We start from the raw sequence: 25559 nt of genomic DNA on the forward strand, positions 1-25559 counted from the left end.
AGCAATTCCCATAGCTTGCATTTTAAGAGGAACATATATTAATTTTCTATTGCAAACAAGCCTTGAACATATGCTTGTTCCACAATCTTAGTCCTTCAGGAGAAGTTAGGCACCTTCATGTACATAGCTAGGATTTTTTTTTAAGAGAGCGAGCGAGTAAGGAAAACCCTATACGATTCCAATGTGCTCGCAGTACATCCTGATAATGTCTCTAAAATCTCAGCACTGTTAATTTCATCACGATTGACACAAAGTCAGTTTAATGCCAGCAGCCTTTTGACTCCCCCCGCCCCTCCAGTGGGAATTATTTTTGAGAAAGACATTTCCGATCACTGAAATCTGGACATAGGCTGATTATATATCCCCCCCCCCTTCCCGAGACCCAGACGAGGGAGGGGAGTCTCTCTCTCTCTCTCTCTCTCTCTCTCTCTCTCTCTCTCTCTCTCTCTCTCTCTCTCTCTCTCTCTCTCTGTATTTGTGAGTGCGCGCGCGCGCCTAACTGCATTTACTCCGTCTGCCAACAACCCCTTTCCCAAACGTGCTTGTAGGTTTTAGTCCCGTACTCGCTAGTTGTTTAAATACATGGGAAGATGCCGAGTGAACAAACAAACATCCCTTCTAATAAGCATACTATTCATGGGCGAGAGGGTTACATTTTCGCAACCGGAGAACAAATTAAGCCAGGGAGGGTTTTTAATAGACTCAAAGCGCAAATACATTTTCGTGTGAATGCATTTCTGTGTAAGAAATGACAGGAGTTGAAAATAACAAGCCAGGTTGCTGTCCACATAAGAGGTGCTGAAAAAATAAGACGCACCGACTTTAAAGCAGAGATAATCTCTGGATTTTTTTTTAAAAGAAAGAGCAAATTGTAAATTTCTTACCAAGAACTGGAATCTCTCTGTGTGTGTGCGTGCATGTGTGTGTTGCCCCCCCCCTCTATAAAGTCTACCCATTCCTCTTGTCAATGGCTGATGCAATTAAGATTCTTGTCAGTTTCCATGCTTCCCTATTTGATTAGCGGAGAATTAAAAAGCCGGAGAAACATCCAAATGGCCGACTTTTAATGTTCCAGTAAACAATTAAGTATTTAGGATAATTCTAGAGTTAACTGGACGTGTCTCCTGAAAGTTTAGGTTAATCTTTTTAGGACAAATCTAACGGTTATGAATTAGATTAGCCTTGGAAGACGTAGCCTAAAGACAAACGATTCAACTCCCCTCCTCTTTTGTTTCAATATCCATTAATTAAGCACTGCTGCCTACCTACGCAGCAATCCTGGGTCACAGCCACGTGTCTGAGCCTAATCTCCCCAGCTGCCTTTGTTATCATTCCTGTCCAACGATTGCCCTCTGCAGGTCAGCCTCTGAGTCCGCTCAGGCAAGCCTCTTGCAAAAAAGGTAGGGCAGGAGGACTGGGTGAGGCAGACAGACAACTTCCCGGAGGGATAAGATTGGGGTGCTAGGTATTTATTTAGCCTTTGACTGTGTGTGCGCGCGCGCCTGTGTGTGTGTGTGTGTGTGTGTGTGTGTAACCTCCCCCTTCGCCTCTATTCTGAATTTAGATCCTTGCTGTTGATTTGCTTTTACTGAAGTGTCTGTTCAGCTTTTGCACACCGTTAGAGAGACCCCCGTTCAGAGTTCTTCCCTCGAGATGGGACCAGGAAAAATGCTAAGACAGGTCCTCTTGGCGCCTCGAGATTAAATGGTGGAGTTTAAACCCAAGAAGGACGTGAGCTTCTTCTTAGTCACCAGGAGGGTAATATGATGGGAAGCCAAAGTCAAAGGGCTCCAGTGCCAGTCCTGGGGGGAGAGAATTCAGGGAGGTAAATCAGACCTCTCTTTTAGGACACCCCACATAGAGGCACCTCAGCCCCCCAGCACTAAAGCTGATTGTGGAGAGGACTTTTCCTGCCTTATCAGAGGGGCCCTGGGGATTCCAGCTCTTGCAAGAGAGAGACTATGAGCAGGCAACAGGGGATGGCCGCTGTCTTCTGCCCTCATGATTCCAGGGCCAGTGGGCGGGGTAATGGGTCTCTACCCTTGAATTCTCCGAGCGGGAAGGAGAGCTGAGCTACAGAGGAGCACCAGCCCAATGGGGTCCCACCCCTCACTTAATTGCCTCTTGATCAGGATCGTTTTATATTTCTGTCGGGAGGATTGTAACTTTTGATTCTCTGTCAGGTGTGATTCCCGCAGTGATCGCTGGCCGCACTTCATACAGCCCAAGCGAAGAGTCGATCAATAATATGCAAAACGTCCTATTAGGAGATACTACAGCAGACTAATTATTAATCGCTGGCTTAAAGGTAAATGAAGAGCGTTTGATTTGTTCCGCTTTCAAAACGCTAAAGAAAGAATCAGAGAAAGAATCATAACGCGCGCGCGTGTGGGTGTGTGCGCGCGTGCGACGTTTTGTGCGTGCAGCCTGTGAATCAAGTATTTCTCCAAAGCTGACTAGGACGAGGCGGGGGGGGGGAGGGGAGCCCCTGAGCGCCTCCGTGCCCTATTCAAGTCAGCGGCAGTGTTGCCGTCGGGTTCCGTGGGTTGAGGACTGCCTGTCACCACCACGCGCGGCAGGGCGTTCGGCGACAGTCCCGAACGGGTGACGTCACTGGACTTCGCCCCGGGCGCCTTTCAACTCCGCGGAGCAAAGGGGCGCCTTCCCTTTGGCCGAAGAGGTGACCTCAGCAATGAAGGGGTGGGGGAAAGCTGGTGCCCGGACCGCCTTTCTTTACTCCCCCCCCCCACCCGAAAGTGCCCAGTTCAAGAGAGGCGGCTGCCTGGCCTGGCCTGGCCTGCCCCCCCCGCCCGGGCTTCCTTCCCCCTTGGCGCGCCGCTGCCCGGGGGCTGGGGGAACAGCCGACCTCCTGATGCCGTGCAGGCAGCTATGGACGTCCCGTGGGGTTTCCTCTGCGGGGTGTGTTTCTGCAGGCGGGCGGGGCTGCCGCTGTCTGTTGGGCCGTGCCCACTGCCCCTTCTGGCTGTCCCAATAAAGCCTGGTAGGGCGTGCGGCTGGGCTCCACCGGTTAAGGAGGGTTCTGTCCCCTCGGAAGAGAGACCAGCCCCTGGGATGCTCGCTCATTGGCATTCTCTTGCTCCCCGCAACGCTTCCCTCGTCCTGGCAGCGCTTTAATCCCGAGGCCCTTTCCCAAACGACCCCCCTTCTCCGGCCAGGCCCAGGGCGCGTTCCCGGTGAGCTCCAGCCGCAGCTCCGACGCCGAGACTCCGGCCCGCAGGCCTTTCTCCGCCCTCCTGGCCTGCCGGCCTTCCTCTTGGCTGAGCCGCCGATCCTCCCTGTCGCTTCCCAAGGCCCGGAGCTCTCCGAGGCCCACCGCGTGGCCTGCCGAACCTGCAGTGGCGGCCTCTGGTCTCGAGTGCGAGTCCCGCTCTGGCCCCGGGCTGAGTCGGTTGCTCGCTCGGAATTGCAGGCGGTTTGGCGGGAACTCTCCCGGCCCCGCCTGGAGATTGGCAACCTGGGCAGAGGAAGGCGGCTACGTGGGTTCCATGTCATTTGGGACATCAGTAACCCTTGTTGGAGCGTCACCCTCCGCCCCTGGCCTGCCGGCCTTCGCGCTTGCCCAGGGGGCCCGCCTTGTTTTAAAACGCCAGGCTCCCGCAGGTCCATTTCCGGAGGGGCGCCTGTGCATCTAGGCCTAAGCAGGGCTCCATGCCAGCGAGCGGGAGGCGGCCTACAGAAGACTCGCAGGACACACCGAAAAGCCTCCGCCACCTGGGCTAGGCACGGAGCGTCCGTCTACACGCCCACCCGCCTTTAGAGGCCCCCCGTTGGCATGCGCGCAGACAGCAGCGTTCGGCAGGTCCGGAGGCATGGCCGACCGCCGACGTCTCTGCGGAGTCTCCCTCTGGAGGTCGTCTGACTCACAGGGGACGGGAAGAGGTTCTCTGCTCCTTGTAACACTTCAGAACTGGAAGGGGGTGAAGGGGTTGTGACATTTCGTTGGGTGGCGCTAATCTCCCCCTCCTTTTGCCTTTTGGGGGCAGGGGACGAGGACTGCAGTGTGGCCTCCCTGGCCGCTGAAAAGGCAGCCCCCGGCGTGCCAGACAGGAGGCCAAACGGAACCCGCGTTCGGCAGAGCGAAGGAGCCCCCTGCTGGTCGGACGGAGAAAAGCTTCGCGGCGAAGCTCGCTGACAAAAGACTCGGGGCCGGCCTCGGAGGGACTCGGCAGACAAGAGGCTTGGCTGAGGCTCTTTCGGGCACCGAGGGCGGCCTTAGGGTTGGCTTGTTGCTTGTCCCGAAGCGGGTTTTTATTATTATTGATGATGATACAGACGCTGATTAATGCCAGGCCGATTTCCCGCAGAGAAAAAGCCGAGATTTCTGTTGTTCGTTTGCAAACCTTGGCCTCTGGGAGGGGGGAGATGGAGGATGTTGGTGCCTTTTGATATTATGATTCATCCCCTGGTTTGAAGTATGGGAGCACAGAAAGCGCTGCTCTCTCCAGCCGGAAATTCTGTGTCCTGCTTTTCAGAAATGACACATTCCAGATTCCCCTTTGCAATGGGCATGTCTGTGTTTTGTAAGGAGGGCAGAAGAGGTTGTACTAGTTTGTTTGCCAAATGCGAGGCATTTATTACAGTGGACATAATTCTCTCTCACACACACACAGAGGCAGGAGTCATTGTTTAATGCAACATTTACATGTTTTTAAAAAAAGTTTCTAAGGTTCCTTTAATAAACAAACTCATATCTTTGGTAAGCAAGTCATAACTTGGAATATTTATATTTTAATCCAGTTTATGAGGTGCCTTGGGGATCCAGTGGGTGCAAGGCTAGCATCTAAATACTGGTATTCTAAAAGAAGGTGAATGAATATTCCCTGCATTCTATGCCACTCTAGATTCTGGAAGGTCTCCCTGTGCAAGGTCCCATCCCTCCTCAATTCCTCCTTAAACAAGTTAATTTCTAAATTTGATTCCAGAACTGGCACATGCACCATTATCCTGTAGCATCCTTCAATTAATGTGTATCTCCTTCCCCACCTTGAGCTTTAATGATGTTCACATATGCAGTGATAAAATACTCCTCCAAAAGCATGCACATATCTTACTTTTGCATGGGTGGCATTTTGCACTCCTGTGCGTCGGCAAAATTACAGAAAGAAACTTGTTGCAATTGTCATGTACAAGGTTTTCGTTTTCTTGCCCTGCACTTTGCACCTGTCCATTGGTAAGGTAGAGGAGAGGGGAAAGTATAAAAGTGGGAGCAGGTAGCACCTATATGGCATTCTGTACACTATTCAGAGATAAAGATAAAGAGACAAAGAATTCTAAATTAATCCAAGGCTACTCAGAGGCAAAACTAAGTGATCTGGAGCTCTCAAATCTGACGATAGTTCAATGAGAATTTCTGAAATTGTCACAGTTCTGCTTCTCCCAGTCAAAGGAGTAGACAGAATCCAGGACATCATTCCAGGGGGTTCTAAGTATGATAATTCAGTCCCGAGCCATAATGGCAAAAAATAGGACTCCAAATGCCACAGAGCACCATCTCCTGCACTTTCTTCAAGTTGAGAGCATGCTTGGCAGAAACTGGAATGTTTTATTGTTGTTATCTTGTATATCTTTTAAGGTTATAACCTGGTCTGAGCAGTGGAAGGGCAAAATATAAATAAAAATATAATTCATTCATTCATTCATTCCACAACCCTAGCTTTTAGCACCTAAATCTTCTACCACCAAGGGATGTTACCTGGGTATTTGTCTCCCTGTTTGAATTTGCTTCTCTGTGTGTGTGTGCTTTGAAAAATGCATTATAAATTCTTTGTAGTAGAGAGATGTTACATGGAGATTAGTGGTGGCAGTGGTGTCAAGTCACAGCTGACTTAGGGCAACTCTGTTGGGCTTTCAAGGCCAGAGATGAACAGAGGTGGTTTGCCATTGCCCGCCTCCGTGTCATAACCCTGGATTCCTTTGGTGGTCTCCAAATACTAATCAGGACTGACCCTGCTTAGCTTCTGAGATCTGCTGAGATCAGCTGGCCTGGGCCACCCAGGTCAGGGTGTGGTGGTGCTGCATAATAATAGACTGCAATATTTAGCTGCTTATTTTTGTAAAAAATGAATCCATTACGAGCATTTTGAGCTACTAAAAAGTTGGAAGGAAGGTCAAATGACAGAGAAAGACAGAAGAAAGGAAGCTTGATAGAGAAAGAGACTTTGATGTTCATTTTAGATTTCTCTTCATTATCCTTTTTCACCCATTGCTTTTTATGAATCACCTCTAGTTTCATATTGAACTTTCTATGTCTGTTCACACAGAAGTGTGTTCCCACTGCTAAAATGGTGCCTAGCAGCACACAATAAATGATATATGGGTCAAACCCCATGATTCCAATGTAGCCATTAATCTAACCACTGTTAAGCCTTCTGTGAAGTCGCCTAGTAGTACTCAGCCCTTAGCAGAAATCCAAAGGGGTTCCTACATTCCCCAGAGCCATGGCCTATCTTAATGGCTTCAAAGGTACAAAGAATATAGTGTACAAAACTCCCTTCTGGATTTAACATTGATCCTGGCAATTGGCCTTGAATGATAAACACTATTATTCTAGCAAAGATGAAGAAAAGCCTCTTTTTAGAGATTATAGAATCATAGAATAACAGAGTTGGAAGGGACTTCCTGGGTCATCTAGTCCAATCCCCTTCACTATGCAGGACACTCACAACCCTATCATCCACTTTAGCCTGCCACCCCCTTGAACTTATGCAGAATCAGCCTCTTCATCAGAAGGCTATCCCTCCTCTGTTTAAAATTTTCCAAATATGGAGAACCCACCACCTGAGGTAGCCTGTTCCACCGAGAAACCGCTCTGTCAGGAACTTCTCCTTGATGTTTAGACAGAAATTCTTTTGAATTAATTTCATCCTGGCCAAGTGGAGTAGGCTGCTGAGCCATTTCTGGCATGGTAGCATGGAGAGTAATGGAGCATGATGTCACATTTGGTGGGAGTGTCTGGGTGATGTCACCTCTGGTGACATGACTTTTGGGGCGTGGCATGGAGGTGTGGCCTGATGACATCACTTCCATGGTTTCTCAAAGGCAGCCATCTTGGTGGTGTGGTTAAGAGTGGCAGCCTGTAATCTGGAGCAGTGGTCCCCAACCTGCGGTCCAGGGTGCCGGGCCGCGGTTCCCTCTCCCCGCCCCCCCCCGCAGTAAAAAACTTCCCAGGCCGCAAGCTCGCGGCCCGGGAAGCTTCTTACTGTGGGAGGGGGGGGAGAGGGAATCAAGGCTCACGCATGCGCGGCACTTTCACGCATGTGCGAAAGTGCCACGCACGTGCGATTTTGGCCACGCAACGCGCGTGTGCACATGTACGGCCCGGCCGCGCATGCGCAATGCGCGGGCACGGCCGCACATGCGCGCTGCGCGGGCGAGGCAGTTGCCCTGCCAGTCCTCAGCCGAAAAAAGGTTGGGGACCACTGATCTGGAGAACCCACTCCTCCACATGCAGCTAGCTGGGTTACCTTTGGCCAGTCACAGTGCTCTCAGAGTTCTCTCAGCCCCACCTACCTCACAGGGTGCTTGTTGTGGGGAGCGCAAGGGAAGGCAATTTAAAGTCACTTTGAGAATCTTTCAGGTAGTGAAAAGTGGGGTATAAAAACCAACTCCTCCTCCTCCTCCTTCTCCTGCATACATTCTTCATGTATGTGCATACAGCTGTTTGTTAGGGAGAGCTAACACATGTTCACTTTACAAATTGAACTGGGACCAGTACCTGGATAAATTTCTGGTTCCACTCATATGTTCAAGTGTACATACATTGAATGGAACATGATAATTTCTGGTGCCTTTTAAATTCCTAAGCATTTTGGATAACTTTTTAAATTTGATCACTTTTTCATACACATACACTATGTATTATCAACTAGATTGCCAGAATGATCTCCAAGGGAGCAATGTGTAGTGCTCAAAAGCATGAGACATCTGAAGAGTAATTTTGAACATGAGAAGATGACTTCAAGGTCAAAGAAAGGAATGGTGGCTGCCATTTGTAAAATTGCCTGGTGAAAAAATTGTCCCATTTTGGGTGGGCACAAGACATGTAGAATATTATCCAAGAATCACTAGAGGATCACTTTGGAATAATGGGAGTGGTCATCAGCAGGTGAGGCAGATGAGTATCTGCAAGCAGGTAGCCTGAGAGTATTAACAGCATAGCAAACAGCAAGCAATAATTGGCAGAGGATCTTCAGGACCAAGGACAGCTCTGGAATATTCAGAACTATCCCTCCATCTAGCAGCAAGGCTTCTTTGAGCTTTTAAGTATTCTTGGGCCTTCCATAAGCTTCACTTCTCATCTGAGGACTAAAAGCAATTTAAATTCATAGTGTCTTAGTTCAGATCCTTGCTCTAGCAACTTGTAGTTTTGAATTTTGCCATCTCAAATTAATGGGACCTTCACTAGACCAAATGGCCTTGGACAGTCAGGGCACTGACAGAGAAAGGAGCTCCACCTCCCCCCTGGAAAATACAGGAAGGCTGGTCTAAAGGTCAGAGCTTGGAAGGACATTCCTTCCTCAGGCAGGCCTGAAAGTTTTCTTCTTGGGTGATGTTTCACATAGAACTGGAGACACTGAGGATCAGGTTAAAAGAGATGGATTTCTTAAACACAGGAATAAATAAGATTAAAAACATGATTTGAGGAAATGTTTTGCAAAAGTCTCCTATTTTAAGTGGTCTCAGGGAAAACAGAAGCCCAACTGTGTTCTATGACAAATGAATGGGCTTTCGGGAATGCCATTCTTAAGATGGGAATCTGAGGCTGCCTGGGAAGGATTGCTGGCCACATTGCCACAGGAACTTGTCACTTGCTACAGGGACTTCCACTTTCAGAGGCACCAAGTGGATAAACCTCTGAATCCCTGAGCTGGGAGGCAGCAGCAGGGGAAAGATTCAGCCCCTGTGCCCTATAGGTTCCGACAGCCGACTTCACGTTCTTTATTTTAAGGTGTGCCTGTAAATGTGTTTTGTATGCGTATATTAACCAGAGTACTAATTCATACCTGTTTTTATTATCAGTTCTATAATTTATATCATCAATTTTTAATTAACAGCCCTGTGCCCCATTAACAACCCCACATTTGCCAAATCGTAAACTGCAGGGAGCTGGGATAGGCTGTAGCTTTTTCCTCAGTATGGCAAACACAGGCATGTTGCATTCAAAGTAGTTGCAAATAGACATTTTCCTTCTTTATAATAAACACTGACTGTTCCCATAGCCAAAGCCCTCGAGGCCGCTTACAAAAGAGATCCTAATAGTGTGTTTGTAAAACCTATTTTAAAAGCCAGTGTTTGAATTTCCATTTTACCATGGAAGCTCACTGAGTGACCTTGGGCCAGTTACTCTCTCTTTCTTTCTCTCAGTCTCATCTACCTTGCAGGGCTGTTGTGAGGATAAAACTGAGGAGATAAAACTGGTATCATAACCTGCTTCAGGGAAAACAGGGAGGTATAAACACCTAAGTAGATAAAGCCGACCCTCTTTGCTCTAAAGATGTCCCACCACTAAAAGCAAGGAAATAAGGTGGCCAACAATCTTTCTGCCAGGGATCCTGTGGTTGTACAGGTACTTTGTCTTGGTAAATGTAAGTGAACCAGGGCATACAGGAGCAATCTAATTCTGGAGTCAAATGCTGCTGTGAATGCCAGTGTGAATGCCATTAGGAAAGATTCTCAACGAGATGCCTTGGTTGGCCTTTTAATTCTGGTCCGAGGACTCCATCAGTATATGACCACACCTGGCTTGTCCCTTTTTGACCTTTGCTGTTTGCGGTCAATAACATAACATATAGCAGATCTGAGAAAAACATGCAGGCTTTTCATTGGAGCAGGCAAGCTCGTCTCTCCTCTAGTGTTCCTAGAGTTCTCTTCACAATATGGGTGTGTATTGGTGTGTCCTGAAGAGTGCGCAAAAGCAGACTGGGACATGTGGTTGACATAACTCTCATTATCCTAGCACAGAAATGTGACGATGAATGATGGGAGTCCTCAGAGAGATCTGAAGACATGATGAAGGCAGCAAAGCTTCCCAGAAATGCCAAATTTAGTTCCTAATAGCTACATGCCTTCTTATATGCATCCTAATGATTTGACATTCATAATTCAGGGCGCTGTTGCAATCCACTTTCTTACTGTCAGCTTCTTCACACTTAGAAATAAATAACCTTCTTCATTAAAGTATTTGAACTCCCAACAACAACAACCACAATTCTGCTTCTGATAGTCCCCCTCCTTGTTTCTTCTCCAAAAATGAAAACCTAAGGTAGAAAAACGCTGGTGCTTGGTGCTCCTCTATTAAAAATTCACCTCGTGCAAAACCTTGACGTGACTTTGTTTAACTTTCAGCTAATGGCTAACAAGCTTGTTAATCAAGCATGCCGCTAGTTGGAAATCTCGTTTTCCTTTATTAGCGGTTGAGTGCATGATTCTGTGGACCAGCTCTGAGCCACATTTCTTCCGCTGCAGCAGTTTGCAAGCTTGCTAGACTGACTGCACTTTTGGAAATAATTTACATAATGTGTTAATTGATCTGCAGTGGAATCCAGAGCAAAGTTGTGAGTTCCTGCATTGTGCAGAGGGTTTGACTAGATGACCTTGGAGGTCCCTTCCAACTCTATGATTTTATGATGAAAGGCACACCTTTTGAAGCCTTTTGAGGGTATAGGTCTGTTTAGGATTGCACTGTTCAAGCATATTTTGGTTTGCAGCCTTTCTATCAGAAAGGACCCCCAGAACCTCACAACAAGAAGATAACACATTAGTTATAACCATCTATCCTGCTGGGACAGAGTATCAGGATTTTAAAAAGGGAGATTGATGTCATAATGGGCAAGCAGCTTTGAATGTCTCCCTAAACAGCTCAGCATTACATTCCTTTTTGAAGCATATGAAGGTGGATTCCTTCACAACAATCTCTGGAAGACCATTCCACATCACAAGGGCTACCACTAAGGAGGCTCAAATTTCTTACATCTTTGCAGGAGGGAGCAAAAAGAAGACACTGCTGGGACGGTCAAGGCAAGGGCTGATAAAGGGATAGGCAGCCCCATGAGGAACTGGATGAGACAAGAGTGCCCTAGGAAAAGATAACTGAGCACTGGAGTTAGATGAGCCTCCCCTTTCCATCTGCCTCGTGTTTTTAACAGATTTTCAGCTGCCCTCACAATGTCATGCTTGCCCTGAGCTTTTTGAAGTACTGGCAGGATAAATCATTTCCATCCATCCATTTGTCCATCTGTCTGTCTAACGCTACCTACTTACCTGCCCATCTGGAAAAGACCTAGGTGCAAGGACAGTTTACACAGAAGGCTAGCATATAGATATGAAAGAGTGATTTAATATCCAAGGATTTCAACTGTGGCTGCCAGAATTAGTCTATAGTTTTAAAAACCAGAAATATTAAGTAATTGTGACTTGGAGCTTCTATGTGCTTGCTGCTATTTACACACAGCCAAACTTGCGGCCCCAAATGAGAATGCTTCGTGGTTTGCTACATTTATCTCTAGGCATGATTTATATGTTCTATTTTCTCCAAACCAGTGATGGGAATGCATTCTTGAGGAATAAAAATAAATATGAGACAACTACACCCCATTAAACATTTTATCTGCTTGTAGAATTGGGAAGCAGGGGATTTCTTAGTGTCACACTTCTCAGAAGATTTGCAAAAAAAAAAAAAAAAACACTTGGAATCGTTTCAATGTATTCCAAAGCACTGCCAGCTAAATTACATGAATATGAAATGTTGCCTCCGACCTGCATGGCAACCACTTCCTCCCCTTGTCACAGGTGGCAATAGCTAGAGAATAGATGGGTTTGTGCTCATGCAAAGCTGGGCGGCGGGCAAGTTGCTGTGGTAGTTTGGCTGGCATAAAGACTGCCAGCTTCAATGCACAATTTTTGCACAGTAAACCAAATAAGCAGCACAAACTAGGCTTCCAGCATCCAGGCACTTAAAACTCAAAACTTGGCAACTGGTTGGATCCTGCATCGTCAAGAGAGCTAAGAAGAATGTCTTTCCTAACTCCCATAAAATCTCGAAAGCTCCTAAGGGTTGCCATCATTTTGCAAGCCCCAGCTCCTATATAAAGCCACAAGAGCAATGACAAGAAGTAGGCGACAGGGCTAAGAGGGCAAGTGTTGCCCCACCTTTCCAGTATGTCTGCCCTTTGTAGAACTGGGGTAAATACTTTGCTTGTATTTGCTGGGAGACAAACAGGTCTGCCCAGACTGTGGGATAGAGGCAGGGGGCTTTGTTTCCTCTACCAGTCACAGGAAGCTTTCCTGCATTGCTGCCTGGTGCAAAATGACATAGAGGCTTAGGCTGCCAGGATGGAGGCAGAGCAGGAGGCTTACCCTGGCAATAGACAGGGCACCTGTTCTTTGGGCGAAAAAGGCAAATTGATTTCTCCTAACTAAACAGGACTAGTCACGGTGTCAAGAGGTGTGTGTGGGGGGAACCCTGACTGGGAGAGGAAGGTGGCTGCCACGTGGCACTGTCCTTTTAAGAAGCTGCTGCCCACTTGACAGCTGATGGGCAACATCTCCGGAGGAAGTTGGGGGGGGGGAGCGGAAGATGTGTCAGCAGTCAAAGTGGCTCCTGGTCACTCACAGGGGTTGTTCTGTTTGTGAGAGACCAAGACTGGCTGGGAGGCTGAAGCAAGATGCGGTGCTGCCAGTGGGGAGGTCCTTACCCACCCAACCAGGCAGCACAAGAACAGAGTCCACGCGAAGAGGAGGAATCAGGTGTTCTCAGCCCCCCCCCCATCGTTTCTAAGGCTAATCAGGTGGTGCAGTCAAGCGGAGGCAATGGAGAGAGCAGGGCTGGGGCCCTTCCACATGCTTTGCCATGAATGCTCTGCTGGTTCACACAGAGAGCTTAACAGGAGGCACAGAGAGCAAAGCCCTAAGAGTTTTCTCACCTTGCAACACAAAATCATACACCACGTGAGAGATGAGTTGTAAGGAAGAGAACTGCCATGGGAAAATCTGAGATCACTCAAAGACATTGTTCTTTAGTTCCACCTACAAGCAGCTGCAGTGTGTGGTGAGTGTAATCTGGGGGAGAGAAACGATTTTGAGGGCCAGACTGGCGGATACACTTGTGAATCCTGTGAAAAATGGGGATTGGTCTGTTTTAAGATTTAAGTGGACTATGTGAGGGAAGGAAAATAAAACTTGCTTTATTCCCTGTCTCATACTGGGTTTGGGGAGTGTTTTCCTCCTAACCAGGCTCCTGTACTGGGGTCAGCTGGGGTGGGAGAGAAACTGGAGCAAAGCAAGGAAGTTGTGAATTTTAGGCATCTTCACACATGCACGATCTTTGTTCAAAAATAAAACTCATCCATAATCCCTACTGTTTGTTCCTGAGGATGTTTTTGCCCTCTAGACAAGCAAAAAATTCCATTGTTGATACAATGGTGGTATTTCCTCCAAACTGTTTAAAATTTGGCCGGGGAGGAGGGGAGGGATTTCTTCACTGAGGAATACTCAATTTAAGTTGAGTAGGAAATAACAAACTTCAGATGGGACTGAATCCAAAAGAAAGGAATAAAGAATAGAATTAGGAATTTAATTGGCTTTTAATAAAACAAATAGAAAATACTAAACAACAAGATAAATAAAACTGGAATAAAATGTTGGTTTCTTTCCCAACCCACATCCATACACAGAGTGACAGGAGAGAGGTAAAACATTTGCTTGTACTCACTGCCAGATGTGTAGGATTGAAGGATATAAGCTTTGCCCACCCTACCCCTTTAACCTCCTTCTGGGATATTCCAGTTCACTCAGTAGCTGTGTTCTTAGGCTCCATGATACTGTCTCCTTTCCTTCAAAGTATTTATGCATAACTAACCCCACCCCCTTGCCTTTTCTTCTTCATTTACAAGCTCCCTTAAAAAAATATTTTGAGCAAAACTCAGTTATCCCCTCCATCCCCTCCATGGATGTGATTATTCCGCAGGAATTCTTATGTTTGTGGACAGCTCACAGACTTTAGACAATGAGTGACTTTTCTTGCCAGCCTCTGACTCCAGATGCTAGGTAGAAAATGATACTTTCCCTTCATATCTTGCATTTGAGCCTCCCAGAAGCAGCTGGTTTCTTACTGCTGAAAACCGAATCTGGAGCTAGATGGACCTTTGGTCTGATCCAGCAGGCCTCTTAAATAATTAACTTTGCCCTATGTACTAGGTAGGGATGCCAAAAGCACAAATCCCTTTACTTAATACTGGATCATTGGTTGACCTCTGTTGATAACATTGTTACAGCTATTGCAAGATACAGAAGAAGGAATTATAATGAAAGCCCTTTAAAATGCACAGCTCTTTGCAGTTTAATCTCAACCATATCCAAGCATAGTTTGAACTGTACTGAAAATTTCCACCCCCCCCCCCCGTTGGGGATTTTGCTTCCCTACTGAAATGCCCCCCCCCGTCTCAAATGGTGAATCTAGTTCTTGTATTGCCTTCCTCATTCATCTTAGCCTTCTCCTCATTCATCTTAGCTACGATGTCCCATGTTAGATGGACTAATTCACAGAGCAGCTTTTTAATGGGGGAATACATAGATCCAATCATTAGGGACTGAAAGACCACAACCTTTGTGCTCACCTTTTAGTGGTGGCCATAATAACACTGTTGCCAGCCGCTGCCAAACTTTACCTCCCCCCTAGTGGTAATGGAAGGCACAGCAGGATCTCCAGCTATTTATGCTTCCTTTTACCGCACTGCTTCTATTCCAGAAGACAAGAGAAGCAACGGTAACTGCAAGAGATTGGTTCCGCCCACTTGCTTATTAACACTTACTCCCTCAGATTTTTAAATACACAGATTGTTTCTGACCTGCTCCTGACCCTTCCAGGGGAATCATTGGTTGCTTTTCTTTTCTCCAAAATGAAAATTATGTTATTTTAGAAAATCCAGATAAATTGTGTTTGCTGCATTCCGTGGACTTCCTTGTTGTCCTTCCATCTTTTAAAAGCTCTGCTTTATGGTGATTTTGACATTTTGACATCTTACAGTCACAGTAACAGACCAATTTCACCAATATTGACATGATTCATTTTCTCTGATATATTTAACACCATTTCCTGCTCAGAGAAGAGTTCAAAACAGATACTATCTAACTTTTGTCTTCCTGCCTCACTACAAAATGGCTGTCATGGGAAAGTGGCTTTTTTTGCTTTGATGGAGAGTTTAGCTTCAGTTTTTTAAAAAAGGTGGAGAGGTTTCACCCTGTGTAGCCACAAGGAGACGTTGTCCATTTTGCATCAGAAAGTACCATCTATGGCCAAAACAAGCATATGTGGCTGTAATGCACCAGCCCATTTTTAAAATCCCCTTTTATGTCTTGTATCAGTTTTGTGTTTCAACACAATCTTTATCATATATATGTATGTATGTATATGTATATGTATATGTATATGTATATGTATATGTATATGTATATGTATATGTATATGTATATGTATATGTATATGTATATGTATATGTGCATGTGCATGTGCATGTGCATGTGCATGTGCATGTGTATATATATATATATTTATATATATATATATATATATATATATATATATATATATATATTTCAGACCTGAAAGGGGGGGTGCTGAAATGGTGCTGGAAGGTGCTTGGGGAGTTCTCACCATGTCACAATGATGGACATGTTTTTTAAAAAAAGGTGGGTTTCTATTTCCTGTCCATTGGTAGTGAAAATCTGGGTGGACAGGATGGATGTGGGCCAAAGGCTTCCTGTGAGGTATTGGAAAGCACTGGGGCAACTAGCCTGTGACCGGCAGCAGCATGGCACAACCCCTCCCATGTGGTAATGGTCACAAAGTTACCTAGGAATAAGTCCTATAGAGTTCAGTGGGGCTTATCACTGAATATATATGTATAGCTCTAGCTGTATAGCCACAGTCAGCAGCACACTTATTTAGAAATAAGTCCCACTGAGTAATGTTCCAGTAATGTTCCAATGAATTTCATGGAAAGCAAAGACTTGAACCAGGATTTACCCAGGTCTAGAACAATGCTTGGGTTAATTTGGAAGCCTCTGCCTGGATCTTCCTTGGATTCTGATGATCCTGGACTGGACTCTGACACTGAACTAGGGTTTTCAACCCTAATTCAGAAGAGACTGACAGTGTGGCTTCAACTGTGCTAAACAAATATGTATTTAATTCATGAGATTCTACAGAGAAAATAAAAATCCTTTGTAGAAAGCATATCCAAAAACTTGAGGAAGTGCCAAAATATATGCAGGTTATGCAAAACACATTTTCAATATTTTCATCAGTGGCAAGTACTAGCAGAAAGTAAAAAGCTTCTCCATTCCATTGCCTTTCTATTTCATGTCAACACTGGTCAAAAGGTAGGGAGTCAAGGAGAGAAGGGGGCTCCTGGTGATTTCCGACTCCTATGGCCTCAACCATAGGTCTGGTGAAAGTGCATGCAGAATTTTGACACCTCCATCATGGCCCAAATTTCAGCTGACAGCTCATTCCACCAGGTTGGAGACAGGGCTGAAAAGGCCCTGTCTTTTGGTCAAGGCCAGGCAGACATTTTTTGGGCCAGGGATCACCAACATGTTGGTATTTGCAGTGTATAATACTTTCCAGGGAACCATGCAGGGGTTTAACGGTCTATGATCTTGAATCTGATCTAGGACTTAACCAGCAACCGATGCAGCAGCTGGAGGGCACGTCATGAGCTCTCCATGGTTTCCTTGTGAGAACCTGAGCCACAACATTTTGTACCAGTTGTAATTTCTGGGTCAGGGCAAAGGGTAGAATGAGATACAGTAGTCCAGTCTGGAGGCCTGTTGCATGGGTCACTGTCTAGGTCTTCTGGGAACAATTAGGGTGCTAGTAGCTGCCTGGTATAGATGGTAAAATGCCTGGTGATCTACATGCATGACTTGTGCCTCCATTGAAAGGGAGGCATCAAAGATCACCCCTAAGTTCCTGATGGTGCATGAAGTTGTTAATTGCACTCTGTCTAGGCAGGGGAGACACACTTCTACTCCTGGGCCCTGCCTCCCCAGCCACAGGGCCTCTGTCTTCAAGGGATTACATTTCAGGCGACTCTGTCAGAATCATGCAGACAAATGCATCAATGTAGGCTGGAATTAGCCCCGAAGCTCACTGGACTTAGGCCAGTTATCTCATAGAGCTGATATGAAAAAGAAATGTTCTGGGGGAAGGGTGAGAGAATCTTGGAAGAAGGGCTGGATAAAAACAAGGCAGATAGGCATAAATGTTGTGCATGAAAATAAACATGAAAGCAATGGGAATCGACTCAATTTTTCATTAACTTTTTTGCAGTGTTGAAAAACACCCTTTAAAATATATTTTTGCACTCAGCGTGAATGCATTCATTTGTATTTATTCTGCTTGCTTTTAATTGCTATCACTGGCTCTTAGAGATGGCCTTCATCACATAGGCATAGCTGCATGTGAAATAAAGTTGTTTTTCATGTGATCACTGCCAAATTTGGATCACCCATATCACGAACCCAAGGAGAGAAACTCATCTTAATTGAAATCACTTCCACCATTATTACTTCCTGAGAACATGTAGAAAGTCCCCTTAGAGCTCAGTCTCACCTAGTTTAAAACAGGATTATCTGAATCTGCAGATAGAATCCAGTTGTTGCAGAACTTGCTCCAGGAGTGGGTGGATGAGGGCTTGGTTTTGGAGATCAAATATGGAGGGAAAACTACACAAAGATTGATTCAAGGCAGGAACATAGGGAGATTTTGCCTCACATAGGAAGGCTATTACGTATTCTGAAAATACATCAAGGAAGATATAAGTTACTAAATCTACTAGGAGGAGATAGGATGTCCTTCTTTTCACAGCAAAATAGCAGACAAGGCTATGATCAGGTTATGAAATACTGGATTGCTGGTCTTGGTCACTATTGAAGTACAGCAGTATTATTTATTAGGTCATTATTACATGGGGAGAACTACATGAATGTCTATGGGGTGAAAACCTGAGGAGCATATAAAAGGAACTTTATCAAGTTTCCCATTTAATCCCCCTGACTTTGACTGGCAGACTCCTTTCTCTGCATATGAAGGCATGGTCAATGTACACATTACAATGAAGCTTGGACCCATGTTTTCTCCACTTAGCCCAGTTGTGCAACATTAGGGTTGCAATCCTAAAGACACTCATCTAGGAGTAAGCTCTATTGAATCCAATGGGATTTATTGCTGAGTAAATTCGAAATTGCCTCCCCAGCAGTGTCATCCTAAATACATTGATATTTTCCTAAGTTTAGATAAGTCAATGGGCATAGGAGAGGACAACTCTGCTTCAATTTAGGGATGCCACAATATTCACTGCAAAGGAGTTCACCAGCCAAATGTCGCATATTTGGCGGTAGTGATTTTCATGAGTTGATCCCCAGGTCAGCAGATGTCCCAAACTACTTCTAAATTGGCTTTGAGATGCCCTGTAGCCTCACTAGCAGTACTGTTGAGCCCTTTTGCCTTATTAATAGATGGACCCAGTGTCCTGATGAACCAGGTTATTTCAGATCCAGGATAGAGCATGGGTACGTGTGTGCATATGGGTCCCAGAGGAGGATGAACATGCAAATAAAAGGGCACCCTAAGACAGAAACTGAAAAAAAAGTTTTCAGCTGCATCCAGTGGCAAGATAATGGTAGGCTGTTTTTGTTTGCTTGTGCTCTTGGCAATTGGACACTAAAAGCAAAGGTCATCCCAGGACCAAAATAAGAAAGAAGTTTAGGAACCAGAGAGTCTAATTATGCTAACTGGAGAAGGATAGACAGAGTTCCAGAAAGGGAAAGAGAACTACAACTCCCATAGCCTTTGCAAAATTGTACATGTGTAAAGACCCTGCTGAACCGCATTCATCATGTGTGATAATCAAATATCATTAATGGGCACAGCTAAAAGTAGGATCCTCTTTAGAACAAATTCATTTCTCAGCGCATTGTAACTCATTGGGTTGCTGAACAAAGAAGTACACTTGTACGGCACCAGCTGTAATTGAGACAATAGGCATGCGAAGGAGAAGAAAAGCTGGGTTTTTTTATATCCCACGTTTCATTGCCCAAAGGAGTCCTGGAGTGGTGTACAATGGCCTAGCTGTCTACTCCCCACAACAGACACCCTGTGAGGTAGGTGAGGCTGAGAAAGCTCTGAGAGGGAACTACGACTGGTTCAAGATCACCCAGTTGGCCGATTTATCACGTAGCATGTGCTACTGGTCCCATGCTTCCAGTGGCCCCACATGATGCCTTCCCTCACATGAATCAGGGCTGTAGCCTCTCTGGTCCCCCATTTCCCTCTTTAAGGATCTTGGAGTGACACCCCTTTCATCTGTGAGGAGCCCCTCAACACCCCCCCTCCCAATCTGGCAGTTCCTGCTGCAATTGTACTCTTCTAGGGCCCCATGAATCCTTAAACTGGCTCTGGTGCTATGGCCTTGTGAATCCTTCAATCACTCCTTACTGTCAGTCTCCTATCATTTTAGTGGGTGTGTAGATGAGGGGATTTGGAGTAGATGGTATTCTTCTCACAATGATACCAGCTGCACTTGTTGAAGAACCTTGTGCTACAAGACTGTTCCATGTGACAAGCTCAAAGGTTGAGCAAACTTGCCCACACACTGTGTTATGTCCTCTTCCCTTCTATTTTGCATCCGATTGGACATGAAATAATTTTCATGCAAAAGACATGCAAATTATGCTAACAAGATGAAAATATATGCAAATTATGCTAATGAGATATAGCAAAATATGTAAATCCACAACAGCCTTTATGCACCTTCTAGGTGGTCTTAGGTTTTCTGATTCACTTGCATTCATACAAAGCTGTTAGGCAACTGAATTGTTCAAAGGCTTAAAAATATATATCTTTCTCTGAAGTATTTTCTATTTCCCTTCTTAAAAAAAAATCTGAAAAAGAAACCAACCAAAGTCAATGGACAAGGGGGGGGGGAAATCGAAAGCCCAGAATGCATCCTACATTAAATTAACGTTACAGAAAATGAATAAAAAATAATCACACCAGATATTTCTCCTTGAAAATTATTAAAATTCATAGCTCAGAGGTGTGAATGCTTCTTTAAGAAAGGTACTTATGTTATCCCCAAAATAGCACCAGTACCATGTGATGGTTTCAGTTGCTATGGTTACTACACATTTGTTATTTAATAGCAAAGAAAATAGATGCACAAAACATGCTAATTATAACTGGTACAAATTTTTCCAAATGTTTTAGATGAATATGCATACATGTTTTATGCATAAGAGATAGGAATGTCCTTCTCCAAGAATTGTCATTTTGGGGAAGAATTTTAGTACCTGCTTGGGAAATACTTATGTGGTTATTTTAACGGAGATGAGAAAGGGAATGAAAAATTGTAGACCAGGGTATTTTATCTAAAGTACAGCAGTTTTCTGTTCAGATTGCACAGGAATGGCAGCAGTGGAACCAAAAAGTTTTTCATTGTTTTCATTGTACTTTTAATATATATAAAAAAGGTTGCAGTATACATACCCGGTCAAACACTGTTACCAAATAAAATCAATTGGAATGGAGCTTTAATACAGACTAAACATTCTGGGGACCAAAAACTTCCACACATATCTGCAGTTGTGGGATTTTAACAAGGGTTGATGTTCAGGTCTCGTTCTGGGGTGACATTCAGATGTCCCAATTTAGAATTCCGGTGGGGGTGGGGGTGGGTGGACAAATGCCTCTTTCCCAAAATGCTTGCATTCAGGCATCACAGCAAATTAGAGTTGATGTTAGGCCTTCAAAAACAGGACACTTTCATTCATGGTTCTTGTGAAACAGACGGGAGGAAACATGGAAAGGAAAGTGTTTGGTCATGACAGCAAGCCAAGTTCATGCCCATCAAAGTCTCAATGAAGCTAGGGTCCCAGGCATGATATGAATAATAGTTCAACAATAAGTTTAGTCATTAGAAAGAGTCAATTTACTGTGTTAAAATAATGGTATAAAGCAGCCTTTCTCAACTTTTTTTTTTTTTACTTTTGAGAAACCCCTGAAACATTCTTCAGGCATTGAGAAACCCCAGAAGTGGTACGATCCTGCAGAATATGGTTGGGAAGCATAGACATGCGCATGCCCACTCAGGGCCTCTCCTCTTCCCACACCCTCTAGGCCCATCATTGGTCATTGAGGGGGGGGGAGATCAACAGGTCCACATATGATCATATCATCCAATAATATTTAATACACACACACACACACACACACATATATATATATATTAGAAATGAGTTAACTTCCATCCATCCAGGGCTGTCAAGAAACCTCAGGGATTTACAAAATCCTGGTTGAGAAAGCCTGGTCTAAAGGTTCCAGTCACCTATTTCCTCCTTCTACCCCTTGACAGGTAAGTGGTGCCACTGCTGATTGTGGGTCTAAGGCAACACTTGATAGCTTTCATATTGTCATTGAAAACAGCCACTGAAATGAATTGACACTCAAAAATTCTTTTGAAAATTCTCCTTGTACTATTTTGATGATTTTTCTGGATGTTCTCTCAATATGTGAATAGTTGTTGAGTATTTGCTGAATATTTAAACCCGTTTTGGGAGTCCCATGACAACTGATTTTAATATTTGACAGCTGATTTTGGTTAGCATTTGAAAATTGGCATGTGATGCAGCTTAATGCTTGACAAATTTGATAGCTGACATGCGAGGATATTTAGTATCTGACAACCTTTGATAGATGACATTGTCATAAACCTGCTCACCTGTTCAACCACCCTTTTTAACATACTGTCTGGCAAGTTGGGATTAAAATCTTGCCTTCTGTGATAAATCACGAAGGTAATTAGTTGCTACCAGACCCTAAAAGGATTATTTCTCTGTCAAGAACAGGGTTCCTCTTGGAGGGATAGCTAAAAAGGTTTACTCTAGGTGTAAAATCTGTTACACTTACTCTCTATATGTTGGTCTTTTAAATCACATCCTGTACCCATTCATCTTTAGGCTAGTAATATGATTTGAACATCTAAGTATATGAATTTAATTTGAACTTCCAGAATTGGGGGAAATGAGAAATGTGTGATAGAAAAATTCTGATATCAGCTATGTGGCGAAGGAGGTGGGAAAGTTTTAGAAGGATAAAATAATAGAAACATAATAGAAATATTATTGAATAATAGAAACATCAAGTTGGAAGGGGCCATATAGGCTATGATGTCCAACCCCCTGCTCAAGGCAGGATCAGTACAAAGCATCCATGAGTTAGTTGATTTTTTTTTGTCCCAGCAGAGTTTTGCTAATTGAAACAAACCCTCCTCTCACCACAATTCTCAGGGCTGGTGTAATGGTTAGGAGTGTGGACTTCTCATCTTGTGAGCAGGGTTTGATTCCCCAGTCCCTCACATGCAGCCAGCTGGGTGACCTTGGGCTCGCCACAGCACTGATAAAACTGTTCTGACTGAGCAGTAATATCAGGGCTCTCTCAGCCTCACCTACCTCATAGGGTATTTGTTCCAGGGAGAGGAAAGGGAAGGCGATTGTAAGCCACTTTGAGATTCCTTCTGGTAGAGAAAAACAGGATATAACAACCAACTCTTCTTTTTCTTCAGCATAGGGTCAGGCATTGTGCTATTTGAGGATACAAACTGAGAGCCCAAAATAAATCATTATTGGGGCAAGAAGAATGCAGTGATCCTATCCTACTCCCTACAAATTCACCTTTCCAGATTCTCTGAACATTTAGTGATTCAGGTACGCTAATCTCCCTCTTTGCCTATGTTTACACTCTTTTGTTATCAACATCCACCCATTCCAGAGAATATTTAATCCTCAGCAGGCCAATTTTGATGGTCTCCTTTCTACCTACCAATCAACGTACCTGCTTGCCCCCTTGTCTTCAGCTTTCCCTCCTTCCTTACACCTAACAGCCTTTCTCCTGGTGAAGATTGGGTTTAGTTGCTCAGTGAGGAATCTACAAGGACATGCATCTCACTTTCCCCTTTATCTCACTCCCCACACAATTTCTTTTGTCTCACCTCTTAGTATTCAATAGTCAATTGTGTGTGCTCGGAGATTTCTCGTTCACATACTCAAATAGTTGCTGAATCTCCTCGGACTGCTGGTGCACATAGCAGAACCTTTGCACATTGAGTGTCTCCTTTCACTCAAAAGAGTGAGAAAATAATTCCAGTGAAGGAACATTATATATCCCTTGAAACTTCCATGATGGAATAGCTCATGAGATCAAGGTGAGCACGGTTTGTGTCCACATTGGCACTATATATTTGGTCAGTTAATCAACTTCAATTCTTAGAGATATGCAGTTATAAATGTACTAATCTAGATCTAGCTTCAACTCTGTTCGTTCATAAATTAATTAAAGGGAACATGAGGGATACATAAAACTTTTAATGATGGAAATTTCCTAGTTGCTTCTGGTCTCCATTTCTCACATTTTTACTCTATTTTCTTTCTCGGATGGCTTTGCTTCTACTCTCCTCTCCTCCCTAGTGCTGCCTGTCACTTCTTCCCATCATTCTGGTTTTGCTCCCCACCCTTCATTCTTATCCCTACTCTATCTTCATGTTCGGCTCTCCCCTTCTCTCTCTCCACTGATCATCTTTCCATTTCACCTTGGAGTAAATGTTCACTGAAATCTCATGGGATCTCAGCAGCAATTTTAAATTGTCTAGGGCTAGGCTACTATAGACAGTAGACTATAGCCTGTACTGGTTTGCTGGTTTCTGGTGTCAAGTTACAAAGTTTTTCTCTGCTTTTTGAAGATAATAAGACCAGACGAGGTTTCAGGAGTCCTGTGTCATTCAGTCCGAGGTCAGGCTACCAGAAATCAATCAAAGCAGTGTCTCTAGTCTGTTGGAAAGTCTCAACATAGAAAATAATGGTGAGCAGATGGGTACCCCTAGAACTGGACCCCCTGGCTGAATCTTTTTGCAACTTGGGGGTACTTTTGAGGAGTGGATCCTGCAGCCACACTGCAAGTTTGGTGCCTCTATCGCAACCCTCCCACCAGAGCCTAGAAAAGACAGAAAGGGGAATTCCCCCTCTCTTTCCCTTGAAAGTTTAAATGGCCACTTGTCCAAATAAATAAATGCTGAAGTGTGAATCAGCTATTCAAACAAGGTTGATTCGTCCATTTAAACTAATTGGGGGATAGCAATTCAAACTGAATTTGGCTGATTCATGCCCTAATTGAGGCCAATTCAGATACTTTTCAGCCAATATGAATCGAATATCACATCTCTACTCGAATGGAAGGAGGACCAGGGGGGAGGGAGTTTTTCTGAAGACAGGTGCTTTACCAGACAACATCCAACCAGAAGAGTAAGCAGATTTTCCTCCAAACAAGATAATGGAAATTTATGTTTTGGATTTCAGTTTCCAGCTATTATTTCTACCTCTCAGTCAATCTAGGGGGGATTTTCCAAGAGACACTCTGTTTGTGTAAGCCAGGGGTAGTCAAACTGCGGCCCTCCAGATGTCCATGGACTACAATTCCCAGAAGCCCCTGCCAGCGAATGCTGGCAGGGGGCTCCTGGGAATTGTAGTCCATGGACATCTGGAGGGCCGCAGTTTGACTACCCCTGGTGTAAGCCATTTCATTCTCTGAATCTGCCCCTTTTAAACAGGGGCAAAGGATTTGTGTGGAGGCAGAGTAGAGAGAGAGTTGAGACAGAAATACATTGCAAATAAAAGCATACTTATGGCTCTTACCAATTGGCTGGATGAGGTCTGTTGTCATTGATCACACCAGACAGTTGCCTTTACATTCCCCTTGTGCTACCAGTCTTCCTTTCTTCTTGACGTGCTAGTTGTGTTATCTAACTCTTTCCCCATGATATGGATGAACATTCAGACATACAGGATTCCACCTGCTTCAGAAAATGATATAGTCCCAGGAGGTCCATGCCATACAATGCCCCTGAGTGTTTAGTAGGGCTCCTATCTACTGAACTGAAGCATATGAGCTGTTACAGTGCTTCACTAGCTTGTTTCCTGCATCATGTGGCAGCGTAGCTAGTCTGCATGAAGGCAGTCCAAATCCAGTATTTTTAAAATATACTGAGGGAAATCTTCACACATTCATGCTCTGTGCATGCTTTCAAATATGCACAGCCTTGAATATAATTAGAACAGCCAGATTCTAAGACAAATAGGATATTGTGCCAACTTTGCAAGGATATTATTACACCCGAGATACAGCTATGGACAGCAATGGAAATTTTTTAGGGTTGAAATGCCAGACTGCAGCCTCTTAACATCTGGATTCCTGGTCTGTGCAGTCATTTAAGCTCAACAAATTAGCTGTGTAGCATGCATCTGGTAAGAAGATGGTCAATTATTTAAGGCTTAGATAAGCTGATGTTACATAAAGGAGAAAATCTGTCTAGCCTTTTTCAGACCTGTTATCCTCTGCAATAGCAGGAGTGTACACAATGCTTTCACAGTGGCTGTGTGAATAGGAGTGCCACAATTCCAGTTATTGTTCAGCACAATTGCTTCTGGACTGG

At 44.5% G+C, this 25559-nt stretch overlaps 1 long non-coding RNA gene across 3 annotated transcripts in view; it reads left to right on the forward strand.

Annotated features, from left to right (window-relative positions):
• Nucleotides 1-1268: 1268 nt before the first annotated feature.
• The window catches only part of LOC143836795 (uncharacterized), a 146153-nt gene continuing 121862 nt past the window's right edge, over nucleotides 1269-25559 (forward strand). For 2 of the 3 annotated variants that reach the window (XR_013230743.1, XR_013230744.1), the window contains exons 1-2: nucleotides 1269-1400; nucleotides 2184-2308. This is a non-coding gene — a long non-coding RNA (uncharacterized LOC143836795). Of the gene's footprint in view, nucleotides 1401-2183; nucleotides 2309-4004; nucleotides 6062-25559 lie in introns of those variants that run through there. The other variant, XR_013230742.1, reaches the window with a different exon arrangement.

Source organism: Paroedura picta, chromosome 4 (genome assembly GCF_049243985.1).
Source record: "Paroedura picta isolate Pp20150507F chromosome 4, Ppicta_v3.0, whole genome shotgun sequence".
NCBI lineage: Eukaryota > Metazoa > Chordata > Lepidosauria > Squamata > Gekkonidae > Paroedura > Paroedura picta.